Raw genomic sequence first — 5,569 nt, 5'->3', positions numbered from 1 at the left:
ACAACTGAGCACAAGAGCAATCTGGGTGGGGGGACTTCAAAAGGGGAAGGTATGGAGGAAAGTGGAAATGGGATAGAACCTAGACAAAGGTATAAACAATATTATTATAATCAAAATTAAAAGAGTGGGTGAACTTTACAGAAAGAAAACATCAGCTGATTAATGGAGAAAGCCAGTACATGAACATGAGAAATATAACAAAGTGTAAGGAAACCAGAGAACCCACAAAGACGAAAAGGAAAAAATCTACTTTAAAAAATTCAACTAAAAACTAAACTATAAAAACAAACTGTGTTTTCACACAAGAGTTGGAAAAAAAACTTGTATGAACACACAGACATGTATATTAATTTATCATGTTTTTTTTATATTCTTATATATTCTTTATATTACTGTAACAAAAACTCCTGTTCATAACCAAACAAATCAATAATAAATGCATATATTCATTGCTGTTCTTTATTACAAGCTACAGGTGTCAAGAACCGAAGTTCAACACACAAGCTGGACCCAGGAGCAGAACACACACACAGCGGTACGAGAGAAAAAATAAACTTTATTATAACTGAGAGTGTCCCGGGAGAGTAGAAGGGAGAAAACACACGGAACCAGAGAAACCGAGGGACCGGGAGAAGAATCGCGCAGGAAACGCCGAGAGCGGGACCGTGGGAGGCTGAAACAGAAAAAGAAAAAAGGATTATTGGGGTGCGGGTAAACCGGCAGCATACGAGGGGAGGTAGTGTACGCGTCTTACGATGATAGCGGGGCCAAGGGAACCGGAGGGAGGGGTGAGGGTCCGTGGGGAGAAGCTCCAGAAAGGGCGAGGCGGCTGGGGTTGATCGTGATCCAAATTCTGGACAGGCAGGTGGACAGGCTGGTGACTCAAAACACGCCGAGCAGTGATCTGGGTATACAAGGCAGAGTTAGTACTAGTTCACACGGATAGGATTGCCTAAGGACTTTCCCGTAGGTGTGCGTTACCGCTGAAGGACGATTACGGACTGGCGTGGAGCAGCAGGCTGGGCAGGATTAAATGGTCCACCTGGTGATCGCCTGGGATGGGATGCAGGTGTGGAGTCAGCGGCCACGCCCACGGGAGTGGGCATCCCATCAGCACCTCAGACGCCGGGCCGCGGACCATGACAACAGGTTTATTGTATAACACAAAGTAATCAATTACAGACACCAACACCGACACATAATTCCAAGAATCCTACATGCAGGGTATATGTAATCATGCCATTCGTTTTGACAGCAGTACTACATATAATATACTTTGTAAGGATTTGGGTGTAATTCCCAAAAGCTGTTTAGGTATTGATAATCCTGATGACCTAGGCAGTTTATTAAATTCAGTTTCATCCAGATTGATTAATGCTTCCAGGAAACAAACACATATCATATCATTAAGAACCAGTAAGTTTTATTAGGCACTGAAAACTACATTTTAAGTTTAGAAAGATTACATGGAAAATTTTAGGACATAACACCAAAAAACATGTCCCAACACATTTTGAATGGACATGTCTGTAAAAGGATATACAGTATAGAGGTTTCTGCACATTAAGTGTGATACAATCAGTGGACATGAGGGGAAACTGTGCATTCCCCCACTGTTTGGTGAGCGGTTTCCGTCACTCGTAAACTGATCATAAGAAAACCAATGCACAAAAAAACAAAACAGAAAATCACATTGTCCTGTGCATTCTTAATCATCCAGTTAAAGAATCTTAGAATATTGTGATTGCATATTAGTAATCAAGAAACTGACCCCACAGCCCACTGTTAGTCAGTGGTGCTAGTTTCAGTCATTATGCAAATGCACTGTTTAAAGATTTGGGGAAACTAGCAGTCAGCTGAGACTGAAGAAGTCACTGGGATAAGTGAGGAAATGTTTCTCTTACTGAAAACGATACATCCAGATAAACAGAACAAACTTTTTGTGATTTCTTTGGTCACTAGTAGATCACGATTGCCTGTCATTTGCATGAATGACACCAAGTTGTCTGCCAAGACTCACTTGAAAAAACTTGAGAAAGGTGCTGTGCAAACTGTAACTGTCATGTCTGCTCCCTGAAGTAATATCGTAACATGGTATCAGAAGTGAACTGATAAGGCTATAGAAGAGTGTCGCACACATGGAAGGGCTTAAGCCGCCAGCTGGACTTGATTTGCTGCAAGGGAACCTCTCGGAAAATTGGAGACGGTTTCGGCAACGGTTCGAGCTGTATCTCGCGGCTACAGGAGGGGCTAGCAAGCCACCCAAGGTACAGTCTTCACTATTTCTTCACGTTGCTGGAGAGGAAGCGGTTGAAGTGTACAATACCTTCACGTTTGCGGAAAATGGTGATGAGCATAAGCTGACGAAAATAGAAAATAATGGAGAAATTTGAGGAATACTGTAACCCAAAGAAGAACATAACCTATGAAAGGTACAAGTTTTTCACGTGTGTGCAAGGGGATATGCCAATTAGCCAATACATCACAGAGCTAAAACTAAGGGCCAAGTCACGTGAATTTGGACAACTGCAAGAATCCCTCATCAGAGATCGCGTAGTGTGTGGAATTACATCGGATGCAATGAGAGAAAGGCTGTTAAGAGAAGATGATATTACTCTTCAAAGACATCTTCAAAGAATTTGCTGATGTGTTTGAGGGGATAGGTTGCCTTGAGGGAGATAACAAAAAAGTGATGGCTAAAACCTAAGACGGTGTCATGTCTGCTCCCTGAAGTAATATCGTAACAGTAACTGCACAATGATCACCTTTAAAGTAAATGTTGTACCTTAGCACTGCATTCATCATGCAACATTCAGTTTCCATTGTTTTACTTCTTCTGTTAGAGCAGCTGGTAGTTGTGTACCATGTAAACTTTGGGCAGCTGTTGTAGCAACCAAAGAAGATTAGTGCAAACCAGCTATATTTTTCCTTATGACCAGTGGCTGCCTGTGTAACTGGGATCTTATTAAGATAATTAAGATATGATTAGTGTCTACAAATCCTGAGTAGGGAGGATTCACATCAATTGCTTCAGTGCTTGATTGTGGTCATGTAAATGAACAACAGAAAAAACGGACATAACAATTGTGATCTCACCCATTTTGATGCTTCAGTGTCCATATCAGTGTTTTTTTTTTCCCCCTTTTTTGACCCAGAAGTTACAATATTTGGATGACTTGATAGAGATAGCTATCATTAACTAGCTGCATATATAAATGATATGGGGAAAATGCAGATACCTGCTACTTTGTTCCAAGTCTAAAGAGCTTGGAAAGAAAAGCATCTCAACTTCTTTAAGTTGGTTGAAGACTTTGTGCCAAGTAACAGATTAATAAAAAACTAGAATTTCATAAGCACAAACATATTGGATAGTCTGTACCAAACACCAAGCCATATTATTGTTACATAATTTCAGTTTAGTGACTCCAGTTAGCAGAGGTAGGGCCTTGCAGATGTGGATTGGCTCTAATGGCCTATATGGGGATACCTTCCAAACAAAGCAGCCCCTAACTCCAGTATCCAGGGAGATGAGTTATATATATATATATATATATATATATATATTTTTTTTTTTCTAAATGACATCAGAAACAGCAGTATGCGACATTACGTGATGGCAGAGCTTCAGTTCATCCTTTGTCATTTTTTTTTTTTTTTTTTTTTTTAAATAAATAGGACAGGGGGAATGAATGAGAGAGAGGGGGAGAGAAAAAAAGAAAACCAAAGGGGAGAAGAGACGGTGAGAAGGGGGGGGGAAGAGAGACAAAAAAAACAAAACTCCTGGGTCACCTGTATGGAGAAAAAAAACAAACAAACAAACAAACAAAAACAAACAGAGGAGACAGCAAACAACAAAGAGCAACATAATAATAGAGAAAACAAAGCACCGTGATGGTGCTTTGTTTTCTCTATTATTATGTTGAAAATAATAAACTAGCTAGTCATAGATATCAGTATTTACTAAGTAATAAACGATATTGTGCAGCACGCAAGATAGACAGCGCACAGTGTGCTTTGAGGCAGCAGCCAAGAAAGCTTTAGTCCGCGTCTGTGAATACCCATGTGTGCATACCTGTGTGGATCAGCATGCTTGCATTCCAAAGGTTTCTCCATGTAATGATCTGCTAGGGAGTGTGGGGGGGCCACAGCCCCGTCCTCAAGGGTGTGAAGCGGGTATGGAGGAGATCAAAACTCCAGACATCCAGAGGCCCCCAGAACACAAGAGACCAAGGAAGACCAACAGAGGGGCAGCCGCGCCACTGTCCCAGTAAGAGCTGAGGAGAGTCCCAGATGAGGGCTCGCCCAGCAGCCGCGGAGCAGAAGTCAGGGGGAGTTGCCCGTGAGCTCCGCCGGCCCCCAGCTGCGCCTGAGTGACCGAGCCCTAGGCCGAGAGGCCGGGGGCACCCCACCTCCAAAGGGGCCCGAGCGAGCCCCAGGCCCCAGGCCCCGACAAGCGGCCGCCAAGGAGTGAGCCGGTGTGTACCCGGACGCCCACCCCCAGACACAAAGAACCACCAACACACCGACACCTGAGGGAGTCCGCCACCGGCAGGGGAAGTGGTGGTGGGTGGAGATAGGCCTCCAAACCTTGGAGGGCCTGAGGTGTCCCCAGAGAGGTGGCGTCTGATACCCAACCTGACATATAGACACAGACATACAGGCACACACAGACACAAACATCCATTCCCACCCTCATGCTCTCATATGCACTCACTCCATACTCAACCAACGTGGAGACAGACATAAAGAGACGCTGTACACACAATCACACTCCCCAAGCGTACTCTACAAACCGGGTCTAGGTACCCTTGCCCCTGGAGGGGGGAATTGCACCCAGACCCAGGTGGTGTTACCCTTTTCCCTGCGGTGGGGAGAGGCAGACCACCCCGACTCCGCAGCAGCAGGGAGGCCCCACACCCCAGACCGCAGTCGGACGGCCAACTCCTCCTACTAGCCCTCCCGCTCCAGCAGGCCGCAGAGAATGGGGGTGGGAGAAGAGTTATATAAAAAAAATCACTCCACTCAGATAAAAACTATTTTTGTAGTGTTTTTGTAATGCTCAAAAAATGGAGTCTGTGGGGATTGATTTGCTTCTGGAGAAACTGCAGTGTAGCCACAGAGGGCTCAGTTAACAGATCTTCCATTAGCAACTGGCACAAACTAAGTTTCTAGTTTTGCTGATTGTACTAGTTAAAAACATTCTGAAAGGTTACAAAACAGAGTGATCACTCCCCACGATGATGAACCTTGATTACTGGCAAACAACAAGCCCACTTTATGTAGTATAATTCTGGTTACAGAATGTCCGAGTGTGTGTATATATTGTGCTTTATCTTCGTTGTAGCCAAATGCTAAACTAATTAAAGCAAAAGTCAATAAGGATAACAAGATAATTTCATAATCTACATTGTCATAATTGCATTAAATGCTTCTGCAGAGATTCACTGAACCTGCTCCTGTACTTGCTGCCACTTGATTTAAGAGCCAGTGCATGATGCTTAAGAACACATAATCAGCTTATACACTTACTTTACTGGTTGTACTTTCCAGTGCCTTATACTGAGGAGAA

At 43.5% G+C, this 5,569-nt stretch overlaps 1 long non-coding RNA gene across 1 annotated transcript; it reads right to left on the bottom strand.

Moving 5' to 3' along the window:
• Positions 1-608: 608 nt before the first annotated feature.
• On the bottom strand, positions 609-1,688 carry LOC146706546 (uncharacterized). The gene is made up of 3 exons (XR_014921769.1): positions 982-1,688; positions 755-904; positions 609-673 (listed from the first exon to the last, which is right to left on the bottom strand). It is a non-coding gene; the product is annotated as an uncharacterized LOC146706546 (long non-coding RNA).
• Between the last annotated feature and the right edge of the window lie 3,881 nt (positions 1,689-5,569).

The sequence above is a fragment of the Copadichromis virginalis genome, linkage group LG7 (assembly GCF_057382275.1).
Source record: "Copadichromis virginalis isolate Kocher_CV1m ecotype Utaka linkage group LG7, C_Virginalis_male_GT1.1, whole genome shotgun sequence".
Classification (NCBI taxonomy): domain Eukaryota; kingdom Metazoa; phylum Chordata; class Actinopteri; order Cichliformes; family Cichlidae; genus Copadichromis; species Copadichromis virginalis.
The sequence above is the reverse complement of the archived record's forward strand: the minus strand, read 5'-3'. Positions and strand labels throughout refer to the sequence as shown.